Genomic DNA, 16,972 nt, shown 5'->3' with positions numbered 1-16,972 from the left:
GGACTTGCTTGGCCTAGGTGATGATAGGAGATTTGTGAGCTTACATTGCTCAAGTTAGTGAGTAGCTGTTGTTCTCTATGCTCATTGCACATCCCTCTGGAAAGTACTCACTACTGGGCATGTGCAGGGGATTAGGAATCAAACAGAAAGGAAGACAGTGAAGTAAACCGCAGCTCCAAACAGTTTTAAAATGTAGATTTTATTAGTAAACCAACTTATTCTTTAAAATGTGCAAAACTCTGTAAAAAAATAAATAAGCGCTTTCGTCCCGGTTACCCCCAAGACTTCATCAGACAATTAAAAACAGTGAACACCATCTTAAATAACTTCTTTAAGTCATATGACCTGCCTTAAAGCCTCTTAAAGAGTCCACACCAAATACACACAATCAGATAAACCATAAAAAAGCCTGATACTGTTAAAAGCCAAAGCTTGTTAAATAATAAATGCAATCAAATACTCTCTATTATAAATACCCTATCTGGACTACTAAAATGCAATACATTCATATGATACCTGTGAAGAAACCTGTATAAAACCTGACTTTTCTATTTATCCTGGAAGGACATGTTCTCTCTGTGTATTTGCCTCTGTTAGTAATTGTAAAGGGTGCTGATAACTTTTTTCATAAAAAAATGTATTCAGTCTATTGTATTTTACAGACTTTTGTGCAAACCTCATGCAAGGTGTACCTTATAAATCTGGCTCTGGCAGCTGGTCACATTAATTTTAACTTCTACTGTAAACCAGATAGTTAAACCTGGTGAGCCAGAGGTTACAAATCAATTATTATTTTCCAAACCAAACATCCACCATAGACCTGTAGTAGTTCTCAATGAAAATATCACTTCATTAGGTTCCAACTTTCCATTTACAATACTGTATAGGAATTTTTGATGTCCTAGAGACAGCATTCACTAATTCAACCACACTGTGTTTGCAAATAAACTGTATTTATGATAGAAGCTATGTGCTTATAATGCCCCCTAATTTGTGTCTTTAATAACTGTATTATTGAAACCATGATAAATGCAGGATCACACAGATGAAACAATGCATAAAATATCCTACACGGTGATCATGCAAATCAGTGGTAGCCAATGGGTACCTAAGAAGCATAGAGGTGAGCAGAAGTATTAGCAAAATTCCCATCAACATACAAAAGATACAACATATTTTGTCTCAGAATGATTATCTTAAGAAGAGCAAACATGTATATTTCTGTGCTCAAGCATCAGTGTCTGTGTAAGCTCTTAATAAACCTTAACAAATCAGAACCCATTCCTTGTGTATTCTCGCATACAGCAATGTCATCTTATCCTTTGAAATGAATGGTCTGCCAGTCTTCTTTTCATTGCAACTAATTACTCGTTTAGCATTAAACATTTATATACTAGACAAACATTCATATTAACTGGTATAACACTGTTTCTACTTTGAACACTACACAGAAGAGGTTCCTTTTACTTGTATACTATCCTCCATCTTGAAATTGTTTCTCTATTTGTTTTAGCATTCTCTTTAGGTGCTTACCTGTGCAGTCATCCAGTGTACTATAATGACTGAACTCCTCTATTTTCCCACAGTACCCACTTCTTAAACACTAACTTATTTTCCCATAACACTATATATTTCATCTCTTAATTTTGTCTCCTTCCTCTTCTATTTAGTAGTGATAACTTTTTAGCTACTATCACCAGCAGTGATAAGATTGCTTTTGCATGTTTTCCCAATGTTATTCGACTTCAACTTTGCAAAAATAGTTCTTTAGTGAAACACTTTTCAGCTCCTACCATCTCATCAATTGTTAATCTCAGATGTGATTTTAAACAGTTGTAGTCCTCTACACTCCCAAAAGATTATGTTTCAATGTACCCCTCTCATCATCCCCTCACAGTTACAGCACTCCTCAGGGGCTTAGGGGAACATTCTAAATATTCTATTTGGAGTATAAAAATATTTATGCATCACTTCCAAACAAGTATGCTGAATGTCCTTGCTTTTGTACTTTATCTTTGTGCCTGGTTGTGTTGTCCACAATCTTCTTCTAAGAGCAGAATATCTAGGCTGCTCACTCCACCCCTGTCTCATTTTTATATCACGCTTGTTTTCACACTCCACAAATGCTTTATAAGTCTCACTCAGTACTCTTCTTTTAAACTCAATTTCAGATTTTACTTCTACCAAGAACTCTGTTATTTTTGCCTTATCACCCTGTTGCCTATTTTTCCTCTTATTTTCATTATACTGAGACATTAATCCCCTATATCCCATGCTGTTTTTTTTTTTCTGACAGGCTAAATCCTCTCTCTTTGCCTTTCCCCATGTTGTAGCCACTCACCTTTTAGCACCTGCTCCCAATGCATATATTTTTTATACTTAATTCTCCAAGGATCTGATTTTTTTTTGTTGGACCCTTTTCTTTCCTGAGTCATTTTTTATAACCATGAAGTAATATATTGTTTTGTCAAAGCTTAATATTTTTGTGTGTAACAGTTTTCTTGCATAGTTTTCTACAAACTTAAAACCCTCATTTTCAGAAATACTATTCTCTTGTGACTCCCACAAACTCAAGGACAGTCACAGCCCTTCCTCGTCTCTGCAGTTCCATATCAATGCTTTCCATTTAAGTATATAGTCCTGCATCTGAGCTGGATTACTTGAAAGTATGCTTCAAGATCTGGTATACTCAGGCCCCTATTTCTCTTGACAATAGAAACTTACCCCACTAGAGGTAGCTCATAGCCAAGTTACAGTAGCATTATGTGTGATAGTAGAACCCACAGACACATCCATACCACAGGGATTAAGGTTAAAGGTTACTAATATGTTTCACCTTATAGGCATACGTTAATCTTTGATATCTACCTGCATATTATGTGCCTTGTCCAGGAAAGTTCATCTGCATCATTCCTAGAAGAGGGCTTAGGCATAATGAATTTTTAAAAAGTTAACACATTAAAAGGGTACATAAATGAATAACTATCTCCCTCTCTCATCAGAGGCAACTGCACCTTTCTCCTATGTTTTGTTACATTTAACAAATATTAACAAAGGGTGTGTGCCATCCTGTACCTCCAAATGTTAAACTCATCTCAGCTCCCATTAATGCTTGCACTAAATGTTTTTATTTACGACTACATGCAGACATTATTTCCTTACAATTTAAAGAAAGCAACCAATTATTGAAAAAGAATTGGCAAGTTTTTTGTAGGAAGATAAAGAGCCCAAATCAGAAAGGAGGCTGTAGAGTTTGATTGCAACTGTTATCTTAGGTTTGACTGTAATGCACCAATATATTCACCGTGATCTTAGCTTTGATTGTAATGCACCAATATATTCACCGTGATCTTAGCTTTGATTGTAATGCACCAATATATTCACCATGATCTTCATGTGATTTAAAACGTAAACATATTACACTTTTCCTGTTGAGTGCCAGATTGCTACAAGTATCTTATATGTGCTTTATAAAAATAGCAGCAAAGTTTGTTCATTTAGGGTAAGAAATGTCTGCTGTAGCTTACAGTGATTGTATACACACATATATATATATATATATATATATATATATATATATATATATATATATATATATATATAAACAGGCTCTGATCACAAGCTACACAATGCATCAAGTGATGCATTCTTCCATTGCCACCTCACCAGTCTGTGTTACTTTCAAGTTATATGTGAACTGATTGCACAAGTTGTCATTGTCATCCTAACAAATGAGCAAATTTAAAATCACAAAATGCAAGACAAAACTGGCATTAGTGAGATATCCAAGTAGTTCTTTAGTAGAGTTAATATGGGTCATATCCCTCTTTATAGCCCATCTCTGTCAGCATGTTAATATTACAGGGGGAGGTGCAGTTCCCTGCATAGAGGCTATTGTAGGGAATGTTTAACACAAAATAAGATACTTCTGACTGAGATGCTAATCAAGGTCTTAAAAGTGTTGTTACAAAACCCTTATCTAATTTTGTTTGATAACATTGTTAACATCTTTGCCAAGATGCTGCTAACTCCTCATTTGTTCATTTATTTTAAGTAAGCAGAACACCATTCTAAGGATACTGTGAAGGATATTGTACTTCTGAACATTTGCTTTGTAAATCTTCGTTTACTGCTACTTCAGCCAGGTAATCACCGTAGCAGTGTGTCACTGGCAAAAACATATGGAAAACTTGAGGAAGCATCTTTAGATTTAAGTCAACTCTCATTTTTGACAACCTGTGGATAATATGAAAATACATGCACATATAATGCTGCCTTGTATGTTTTCACAGCCATACTCAAATCAGAACTGCATGGGAAATGACACAAAGCACTGAGGTTTATTTTGCATATACATCAGTGTCTGAACCTGCTATGTAAGTAATTTATTTTATTTTATTTATATTTGTTATTCGTTATAGACATTATTTTCTTATACTATACTGTGTTTATGTATTTGATATATTATATCAGTACCTCTGTCATGCATGTACAAAATATGTCTGTCAGTAATAGCTTGAAGACTTTAGAAGCACTTCTTTCTCTCTTGCTCTCTCTCCCTTCTTTCTAAAGGTACAATCTACAAATTGTACATCTCTCTCTACATTTTACATGTGGTTCATATGATATACATAAACAACCATTTTTGTGATTTGCACAATATTTATTTTTTCCTTTCCCTATACAGGACACTGTAAAACATGTGTCTTGCACTCTCTCTGTTTTGTTTTATATGTATATATATATATATATGTATATATATATATATATATATATATATATATACACACGTCTGTCTCTCTTGTGTATTATATGTATTCATGCTCCTGCATACTCTAAAAGATGCATAAATCTGCTTACTGAATTGTATGCTTTGTATTGTACACTCTGTAAAATGTATTACTTTGTTTACTGCATTGTACTTGCATTGTGTAGTGTCTTGGCCTATTTGGCCTGGGTAGTGGCTGATAAGGGTCCTCAGACAAGTTGACTTATCTGGTTAATAAACATTAAATAAATAAATACTCTGGAGCAGCACTGAGAAACCATCCTACAGACTAGGTTTTGAGTAAGTGTCTATATACATATTCTATAATGCCAGGCCAAGAGCAAAGAAGCATGCTAATTATACAGTCATAGACTCCAGGAATATACAAGGGAACTGGGCTCCTTTTCCAAGGAGTAACTTGCTGGTTAAACCAGTAGTATAACTGCGGATACTCATCCAGTTGCCTAATGCATTTTTGAAGGAGAAGGTATGTGTCATTGCTTAATTTGAAATTAAAGTTTGTTCCAGAGAAAGGGTAGCCACTGAATGTCAAATCTGGCTCTCCACTGTGTTTTGTTTCTTTCCTAAAGCAAGTTGAGATCCCTGATTCTGTTGTTAGTGTGACTGATTTGAGCAGATATAAGAGGTCTTATACTAATGGATACTTAGTTCAAAAGAGATTGCTCCTAAGAAGAATATAGGACAATGAAAAAAGGGACAGTGTTTCCAGGTTCTCATTGGTAGATCTTGTATTTTAAGCTTGTAATCTTTTTTATTTAGGAGCAAATGGTATCTTTCCAGTTGCTTGATATGCCAAGTAAAATACATCCCAAAATGTCCATTGGATGTAATAATAGGTATGAACAATGTGAAATATAGAGGAGTAAGAACTTCCTTGGATCTAAATGAAATACCTTTTACAAACAGCTGCAGCAGATAAAAAGATTTCCTAACCAATGATGCATCATGATGGTCAAAGGTGAGGGAATTATCTGACCTTGTTCCGATGTGTCTCACCACACTTTCATCTTGAAGTGAAGTGTTATTTATACTATAAGATGGATCAAGAGGTCATTACCAAATGCAATAATATTGCACTGTTTGGAAATCAGTTTTAACCTGCTTTTGAGCACCAGCTGTTGACGTGTGAGTTCCATATTTTCTTGCAATTTAGATTCTCCAGGCTACATCGGATTTAAAAAAAGGTTTCACTTTTAACAGAGTAAATAATCTTTTAAGGTTAAATGACATGCATGTGTGGTGACTTAAAGGCAGTTCAGCAAAGAAAAACAAATGCAATAACAGATCTCTGGTATGCTGTCTTATTTTGGCAGCACTACGAAAAGGAAAGAAGAAAGAAATAATCAAAGGCTTTAAACTGAAATCCGTTTATCTTTAAGTAGCTTGAATAGTATGGTATGTCAAAAGAAAAAATAGAGTATTGTAAAATAGTAATACATGTTGCATATTTTTCTTCATATTATACAATGCCACTTAAATGTATTTTAGCTTAAGTTATTTTATATGGAAATCTAGAAAAATAAAAAGAAATCAGCGTGGCTGTTAAACTGTGTTAATTTTGTGATCTCATTTGTGCTAGATAAGTCTTATACATTTGTTTCACAAAGCATTCTGAATCCACCATAACCACTTTCTCTTAGGGTTTCTTCTCATTTTCTTACCTCTGTTCTCTTTCATAAAGTAGGCATTAAGTACTTGAGTTAGAAATTTCTTCAGTTGATTTCATTTCCTTTGATGTCCACCTACCACCTACCATCAATGACACAATCCAAATACCAAAGCCTGGTCTGAGAAAAAAAGAAAGACTGAGGCAGAAAAATACACCTTTTTTTCTGCTAGATTTCAGCCAGAGTTTACACATCAGTACACCCTTAATGTTTCCAGAGAATGACAGTGTGGGAAGGTTTCTGAAGATAAAATGACAAACCTGCATATATGCAGACTATGTAAATCTATATATGCACACAAACACATAATGGTTATATAAACTAATAGATTTATTGTGCTCTTCCAGCAGAGGTATACAAATAAAGGAAATTAATATTTAAAATATTTTAAGAATGAATAAATGCAGTGTAGTATTCATCCTGCCCCAACTACCCTTTCTTTCCATGGCCTTTCTAATAAAATTGCTTAAAAATCCACTCTGTGAAATTATTTTTGAAGGATTGCAATTAAAGTATTGTGAATGTATATGTTTTACTTATATGGGCCTATCAGCTTCATGCACATACACTTTTTAAAAAACAAATAAGCGAAAAGATAGCAAATACTTCCTAAAACAGAAATTTATTAAATGTTAAAAATGGTAAAGCACTTTTCATCTACTCAATAGCAGACTTCATCAGACCACCATTTAATACAGAAAATCCTTTAAATACTAGTGTACACCAACAGTAACTGCCCCAATCACAACTTCAAAAAGAAATGATGTAAGCATACTGTTAGTACAGAAAATTGTTAAACATACATTATGCTAAAAATATGTAATTTTTGACATATACATATAAAAATTAATGAATATAAAACCTATGCTTATTAAAAAGTGAAGTTAATTATTAGTTCATCTACTCAAAGCTTTTAACCTTAAAATACTGTTAATGACACATTGTTCATTAAGACCTGGTTTATAGTGCAATTATAATAATAATTGCCGTCTTAATTCAGCTTTTTCTAAAATTAAACTCCAGGGTCCACCCCTTGGGCTGAATGGCACAAAATTCAAAATTATGATCAACACATGCCTGTGTATGTTTCGCTAAAGCATTAGCTAAATTCTCCCTCCTTATGGTATACAAATGTCCAAACCCTTTCTTTTAGCGTTCTTGTGGTTTTTCCTATATAATACACAGAACATTTTTTACAGTTAGCTACGTATACCACCCCTTTGGATTTGCAATTCAATTTCTGATGAATATAATACTTTTTACCATTGATTTCAACCTGTTCACCTTGATACATAAACTTAGAAAAAGTACACATGCCACATTTTTTCATACACCCACTTTTTATCCATGTTTCATTAGTCTGTATTGAAAATGTGTTATTTTGTTCAGAGGATGTTGGTAGACTTTGATGTACTTTAAAGCAAAGTTCGTTAACGTAAGTATTTTCTGAAATGCATCAATCAGCAAAGGCACTGCATATATTTGTATGATATCAATTTGACCTTCTGCTTCAGTGATCCTGAATGCATGAACCAATCCTTATGGATTTTCTGTATAATGATCACTGCTGCAGTAGCAATGATATAAAGGCTGGCCAACTTCTACAACTTCAGGACATCTCCCAAGTGCCAAACTGTCAGGCAGCTTGAGCTGAACTGACTAATAGACAAGTTGAGAGTGTAGCACTTCACAGCTTTCTTGCAAGCAGAGAGAGGGAGGCTGAGACTGCATTGAAGTTATCACTTGTGACGCAGGCAAACTTACATTTATATAAAAGTAATCAAACCATATTAACAAGTTCATATTTACAAACATCATATATCACATATATTGCTGCAAACAAACCAGGCATCCACCAAGGCTGTAAAAGTATAAAACTTTAATACACAGAGTACACAGGATAAGCACTTTCACACAAGTTGTGCTTCATCAGATCCACATAATAAAACAGAGCCCATTAAATACTAAAACATGTGCTTCAATTAACCAACAGAATACAGCAATCAATTATTGATGTATACTTCTTTTCTTAAGAATTGGTTTTAAAGGAACCGAGGCATTAAGGCCAGGCGGTTTATCTGCCTGCAACTTTACAATCCACCTTGTCTCTGCAGTTTCAAGTCTATTATTAAAATCACCATGTCTTTTGTTAAAATATAGCAATTGCAACACTATAAAATCAAAACTATGATCAGTAAAAATAGAAACATGTTTGGCTAGGGCATTAAGTGTATTTTTACGTCTAATGTCACCCATATGTTGAAGATTGTGCTCTAAGCATCCTAACAGTTTTCCCCACGTAGAATGAAGTGCAACATTTACATCTGGCCAAGTATACAAGTCCATAGGACTTACAATCAGCATAAAAGTCAGGTTTAAATATAACATCATATACTGGATGCTGAAAAACTACCCTGGTAGAAATGTGGCAGCAGGCCTTGCAGCCCCTACAAGGATAGGTTCCCTTCCGCTCAGAAGACAAAATTGGTCTAACTGTAGATCTATAACACAGTTGTCTCTTTAGAGACAAATTGTTCTTAAATACATAACTAGGTTTATCACCCACTATAGATTTTATTTTGTCGTCTGAGAATAATATTGGCCAAAATTTATTAACTATGTTGCAGACCTGCTGCACATTATTGCCATAAGTCAATGAAAGTCTAACTTTATGGCCAGTTGAATTATCATGGGGTAACTTGGACTCATATACGCGTTTAAAGAAAGGTTTGCCCTTGCTTGATCTCAAGGAAGCAACCTCACCATATGTAGCATTCAATAATTGTTTAAAACCCTGTTGGTTACTCACATCCAAGTTGGGCCAATAGTCCAATTCAATATCAGCTTGTGCAGCCATGTGCTGCTTAGACACACAAAATACCAATATCAGAAAGAAGAAAATGTCAGAAAGAAGAAATGGAAGTCCTCAGTGGAGCTTGGCCATGCCATGGAGGAGAGCGTATGGAAGAGAACATTTCATTGATTTACAATCTTTCTTCACATATGCTCAGACTCACAAGTAAGTTTACTTAATAGAGGACTGAGCTTTGTGCCATCGCGCTCAGTACCATATGAAGATATTATCTTGGATGTTAAACTGTTTGTTCGTAATGTAGCATTAAAGTTGGTGTTTGGTGCAGAATGCATAGCGCCTGCTCCTCTAAAGCATTCTAGCTTGTTTATGCCACAAATACCTCCAGTGCTTGAAACTTTTATTAAGACAGTCGAAAGTGAATTGTTTAAAATGGACAAATTCAAATTCTGCTGCTTATAGCCCCTAGCCAAAAAGTCATTACTTAATAAATCCATAGCTTCAAAACATTCTATATCCTCAGTGTGTAAGCGAGAAATTCTAAGGTACTGACTTTTGGTGATATTGTTAAATACATGCCTGGGATGCATGCTATATGATGCAAAAAAAAGTATTCTTCCTACATGGTTTCCTATATAGGGAGATTTTAATAACTCCGTCAAAAAGGTCAATTTTCACATCTAAAAAGTCTATAGTAATGGCTGAACAATTCACAGTAAATTTAAAACAGTTACTTGATGTTTCTAAATAATGGACAAACTCAAGTAAATCAACCTCTGAACCTTCCCACGAAACAAAAATGTCATCCACAAAGTACTTGTAATACAGTAACTGTGTGGAGAAGGGGTGCCCACTGAGGACAACCTCTCGCTCCCATTCTGCCAACACTAGGTTGGCGTAACTATTAGCGCAAGGAATCCCCATTGCAACTCCTATCTTTTGTCTATAAAGAATGTCATTAAACAAAAACACATTATTTTGTAGAATCATGTCCATTAACACACCTATACATCCAATCAATTCAGATGAATAATCAGTGTTTACAGTTAGAAAACTCGTCAGATTGGTAATGCCCATTTCATGGGGTATGATAGTAAATAAGGTCTGTATATCCATGGTAACTAACAAAGTATGTTCAGAATAAATACCATGTTCTCTAGAATAATCACCCAACATACCCAGAAAGTGCTCCATATCCCTAAGGTCCGCACTAGCTTTTTCCAAAGTTTTTTAAGTGATGCTCAATAAAAATGGAAATAAATTCTGTGGCCCAACCCCTGCCTGAAATAATGGGATGAAGAGGTGGGTTAAGTAAAGACTTATGAGCCTTAGGTAAGCCATGAATGGTTGGTATCAAGGGATCAGCAACCAGCATAAAATCATACATGTCTTTTTCTATAACACGTTCCATTAATAAGACATAAAGGTGCTCATGAATATGGCTTATAATCATATTTAAATCATTATTAGTCACATGTTCATAAGTGTCAACATCATTTGTAATGACTGACTGCTTTGGAAAAGGGAAGGGTAAGGGGGATCTGGATTTAAGTAAATCTGTTGTCTCCACCAAAATATTTCTCTTGTGACAAACTCCAGCACTGGATTTTGAAAACATAAAAGATGTTGATGCTGGGATCAAAAAAAAAAAAAAAACTTCAGATACCAGTTTATCTTTCTCATCTGGAGTCTTGCCAGGGGTATCATTAGAATAATATATGCCATAAGACCCAAAATCATGAGGTATTCCCTGGCAATGACTGAACTCAGAGTGGAAATAGATATATTGTTTCCTGTAGAAGAAAATCTTTTTAAACTGAGGTGTCTAATTGGCATCCCATTAGAGCAATCCTGTGTGAAGGAGTCAAGAAAGACTTTTAAATGCTGTCTTCAATTCCCAGCTTGTGTAAAAGATTTCTCACCCAAGAGGTAGATTCCTGACACTTATAGGTTCATAGGTTGGTACTAGGCTATTAGCCCTAGGGCCTATACAAGCCTAGCCATAACAATTCCCTGGCTATTTCTTCCCACACTATTTACTTCCCTGGACCCCTGTCTAGCAGGGCGACTGACGTGATCCTCGGGGTGAATTTTCTTTCTCCCATCCCACTTTGGCAAAGGCTCTGTAAAAATAGGCAAGTTATCTAAATATGAAACAATGCGGATACACCCTGTAGCCTGCAGTGAGCTATAATTGGAGCTAGATACTTTGGGAATACACTTAGTACAGTGGATAGTCCAAATGGTAAGAGACAGCACTGATAATGTGATCCAGGCACACAAAACCTTAGAAATACAGGTCTGGATGAATAGGGATGTGATAATAAGCATCTTTTAAGTATAGTGTTACCAGGAAACTTGAAAGAGGAAGAACAGGTAACAGGTAGTGAAGTGACATTATTTTGAATTCAGTCACCATCACAAATAGGTCTAGGAAAGAAAGATCCAGAACTGGTCTTCAAGTATTTTCTTTCTTTGGCACTAGAGACATCCTTGAATAAGGAAAGACTCCCTGTATTAATGATTTCTCAGAACCCATTTGTCTGAAACAATCTGTTGCCAAACAGAAAAATGGAGATTCAGACTTTCTGGAAGTAAAAAAGGAGGCCTGTGTTGGAAGGTGTCACAAGGTCTTTTGAATAATCAATACTGACTTCCTATTAAGTCATTGCAGCTGGAACACATTTTTTAGATGAGTATAACACTGGAGATTTCTGTCCCACAGAAAAAAAAAAAACTCTGCCAGGGGTGGTATGGGAGACTATGTCCCTCACACCTCCAGTTCATAGGATCATAACTATCCTTTTCATATTCACAATGCCGATTAGTATCTCCAGCTCCAGAGATGGGTGCAGAATGTTTTGTCGATGTGACTTTGCATCAATGGGTGAAAAGCCAGTATAGTTGATCGAAAATTAGATGATTAAACATTCCATCTTTTTCAGCATGAGATCATAGTACAGTTAGGATTGGGGAATATGACCTTTCCTCACTACGGTGCAATCTCAAAGTTGGTATGCATAATTAGCAGGGGATATTGGGTATGCAGAAACACTGTTTTTTATGTTTGATTGTTTTGATCCTTATGCTTTTTTTTTGACTATTTCATCTCAAGCATTTCTTGGTCAATATCTAGTGGGTTTTATAAGTTGTTAAAATCCAACATAGATATATGTATGATACAGTGACATTGGCAGCTTCCTATTTTGTTAGCAATTACCACATGAAATTAAGAAAAGCATGACTTTATTATTTAAAATTAGATCTGCTTTTCCATGTTTTTTATATAGTTCATTAGCATCCTACAGTGGCCATCACTCCTCCATCTTATTTCCATATTATAAATAATCTTTTTGGAGTCTGCACATCCTCCGTCTATCTGTGCAGGCATTTGATGATATGTTGACTTTCCTGTCACTCCAAAAGATATGTAGAGAGATGAATTTGAAGTCCTCCTAAATAGCCCATATATGAATAGGATGTGTATACATGTAATTATTTATCTGCATCATTTGACAGGATGACACCCCATCCATTCAGGACTAGTCCTCTGACTTAGACTAGTTACTTGCCAAGACAGGTACTGCCTCCTCTGCAGTTCTAAAAGTTAGCTAATGAATTATTGACCAAATTAATGGCTAACACTGTGTGTGCTGTATGTAGTCTATACCCCAGGCTTGACTCTCCCACTTCTAGATAATAAACATTGATGTTCTCATTTTAAAATAAAGAAAATTATGCTTCAGTCATGCTCCTAAAACTGCAAGGGAAGTTTATTTTAAATAAAGTAACCTAAACCACAGGCAACCAATTTAGTGGACTGCCAAGTCCCCTAGTCATAATTTTTCTAGGCAGTTACACTTATGGGTGCCAGCCCAAACACTGGTTTCATTTTAAAATGAGCACATCTGCCCTCATTGTTTTTCTTTTTAATAACATTCCCTCTTCATACACATAGCATTCTTCCACATACTCATGGAATATTGACCTTTGTGCATAAAAGCTAAATTTCAGCATTCTGATGACAAACACTACTTAAGATTATATAGTCTCCTAATGTGTACTTTTTTCAGTACAATGCAGTGAAGAGATAAATACTTGTACTGAAACTGGGTTTGTGAAAGGCAGATCATGCCTCCTGAACCTGATCGATTTCTTTGAGGCAGTCACCAAAGCCGTAGACGAGGGTAAGGTGGTTCACACAGCCTATCTTGACCTCGCCAAGGCTTTCGACACCATCCCCCATTCTGGAATTATAGCTAAACTCACTAAACTAGGTATAAATACCTAAGTCACAAGATGGGTTGCCAAATGGCTCACTGACAGAACCCCCACTGTAAAAGTTGCAGACTCCAAATCTGACTTCAAACCAGTGACAAGTGGAGTGCCACAGGGTTCAGTCCTGGTACCTCTCCTGTTTGGTATCTACTTCTCTGAAGTACAGGCTAACACAGAAGGCCTTTGGCTAACGAAGTTCACAGATGACTGCAAACTAGGAGCCATAGTTGAGTCCCCAAATGATGTGAGACAGATGCCTGGTGTCAGAGGCATGGCCTCAAGCTCAATGCCAAAAAGTGCATTGTCATCCCCTTTGCTAAAAACTCTACTCATGAACTACCACATAGGCGGCAGTCTACTTGGGGCCGAATGTGTGATAAGAGACCTTGGGACCCAGGTGGACAGTAGTCTCTCCTTTGATAATCACATCACCATAGTAGTCAGGAAATACTTCTATGTGGCACACCTCATCAAAAAAGGGTTCTCATCCAGGAAAAAAAGAGGTCATTGTTCCCCTCTACTCGATACTCATTAGACCCATTTTAGAGTACAACGTCCCTTTTGGAATGTACCTCACAAGACATCTGCAGCAGCTGGAAAGGCCAGAGAAGTACCTCACAAAGAGCATTACTGGCCTCAAACAGATGTCCTACACTGACCGTCTCAAAAAACACCAGCTTTACTCCATAGCATATCGCCTACTCCGAGGTGATCTCTGCCTAACATATAAAGCTATGTCAAACCCAGAGCTGTTGGACATGCTACACCCAAAGAAATCCCAATACCTCTGAGCTACAGGCTCTAGGGACCTTAACCTTGTCGCCACAATAAACAGGATATGCTGGAGGGATAGATTCCTGTCCCAGAGACTTCCCATACTCTGTAACAAGCTACCGATCTATGTCAAGCAAAGTTCCTCCTTAGCACTCTTCAAGAAAAATCTTGATAAGTGGATGGGCAATAGGAAATACACCCCAGGGATCACTTCTGTGGCTCTGCTCGACAGGGGCACAGGAAAATAACTTTCTTGGGTGGCATAAGCCAGGGAGCCTTGTTGGCTAGGCTTATTTAGGCCCTTGGGCTGATAGCCTAGTACCTACCTATGAACAAAGGTGACTCACTTGGAAAGAAATTTCTCAGTTTAAGCAAACTTTGGAGTTGTGGTCAACAGCTGAAAGAGTTGGACAGATTTTCATTGCAAATGACATTTCTGAGCATAAACCTTTTGCAACACTGCATGATGTGATGGGTACTTCTACGTATGGCCTACTCCAAAATTCCATTCAGTCAGTCAGACAAAGATAAATTCTTCAGCAAAATCAAGGCAATGTTAAAGGGACATATGAACTCAAACCACTCATAAATGTGGAAAGATTTCATTTTAATGACTCCATTAAGAAGATTAATAAAAGGGTTGACTACAAGCTCCCAAGTCCCATGTGTTCAAAGATGATTTCCTCAAAGCAATCTTGTATCTCAGATGGGTTGCTATTAGAACCTGAATACATTTTTAGGCACTGTACACCAGCCACACAAAAACAGTGGAATTGCTATGCCTCAGCTGAACACATATCTGAGTTCAAGCAAGGTAACTATAGGTTAAATGAGCTATGTAATGTTTGACTGAAAAATATTGGTTAGATTATAAGTGATGCAAGATGTTTACGACTGGGAATGTGTCAGTATAATTTGTGATGTAAAATGCTTGCAACTAGGATTGAGTCTATGTGGTTTGTTTTCATTTGCATAAATGTATGATTTTCTATGTAGTAAGTGATGGTTTAATAAAGATGTTTCTTGTTTAAAAAAAGCAGGAATTGAATAATTTATGTAATGTTGCATAAGTTGTATCATATATAGCAGTATATGTGAAATAAAATGTTCTGTTAATTATAGTGCGATTACTTTTATATAAATGTAAATTTGCCTATGTCACAAGTGATACTTCAATAAAACTGTTTGGGAAAAAAGGAGCAAGGGAGGAATTTTAGGTTTATGGAGGGAATAGAGTTGAAGGTTAGGGATGGGAGTTTAAGGTTAGGGAACAGAAGTGGAATTTTAGGTTTTGGGAGTGATCAGTATCTTTAGAGTTAAGAAGCAGGAGCAGAGTGTTGTGGATATGGTTAGAGGCCTAGTGGGAATTTCATTGTTATAGATAAGGCTCTAGTAAGGCTATGCAGTTCATTAAGGTCTAGTGGTGGTAGGGCTACATAATGAAACAGAATCAGTTTGTGGGAGTTATGGGGCTTGCCATTTAGAATAAATGGCAGCAAGCAAATATGCCATGAGTTACTAGCATGCAAGAGGTGCTGCACTAAAGTAATGTGCAGTGAACTGTGAGTTTGATATGGATTTTGATGAAACACTTCAGGATAGATGTGTTAGTGGTATTCATAGTGCAGGTCCCAGAGAAGCCTTTTACCTAAATCAAAGTTAACTTTTCAAAAAGCATTTAAAATTGTATTGAGCAAGAAAATGGCAGACAGAGCTATGCAACAGCTGAAGAAATAATGCACTGCTGGTACATTAATAAGACTAACATTCTGATAACCAGGAAGTCAAAGGTTTTGCTATTCTAATAATAAAAATATACCCTACAGGCAGGGGAGTTTTTGCAGGGGGGTGCAAGCCCAGAGCCCACCCCAATCAGCCCGACCCCCCACTCAGCCCACCCACACACACAGCCATTCCAGTGTCCCATTACATAGCTGTTTCTCCCCAGTTACCATAAACACTGTTCAAAACTCTCAGTGTGCATACTGTTTTATGCTTTACTTCTACAATGATTACAGATATTTGGATTCAATTTACAAATTTTATTTCAAATTTTATAGCACAAACACTGATAGACATTTGCCAAACAAAACGATAGTCTTACAATGAAAACAGACAGCATTAAAACTTCTCTACCTTTAAAACTCACATTCACTGAAACAACATTGAAACCCATATTCAAAGAAAATCCATCTGGCCAGTGGCAGGTTACATTTACCTTTGGGCTGTTTTCAAATCATAGGCCACTTGCACACATTTTTAGGACCATGCAAAAGTTATTTAATACAATCAGGATGGTGAATCAATTATAATATATAATAATTGAATTATATCCTTTGTATAATACAGCACCACTGGTTGGAGTGTGTTTTAAATTTATAGTTTTGATCATTTTGTTAGTAAGCAATGAAACAAAACATATGAACCAATAATAACAAACTGTCCAATTCAGAACATTTCAACCATAAAAGGCCACTCAAAGTTCTGTCATTACAATCCACCAATATCTGTCAATATGCACAATCTCTGCAGAAGTAAAATTCATCTGAACAATTCCACATTAAAAAGATCTGAAACTAATGAAGAGGTTGTTGCTAGAAACCAACTTTATATTTTAGCATTTCATCTACAAATCCAGTGCCTGCTGCCCTT

This window comes from Protopterus annectens, chromosome 6.part0, assembly GCF_019279795.1.
Source record: "Protopterus annectens isolate FY-2018-M chromosome 6.part0, PAN1.0, whole genome shotgun sequence".
Lineage (NCBI taxonomy): Eukaryota > Metazoa > Chordata > Ceratodontiformes > Protopteridae > Protopterus > Protopterus annectens.
This window is presented reverse-complemented; position numbering follows the sequence as displayed.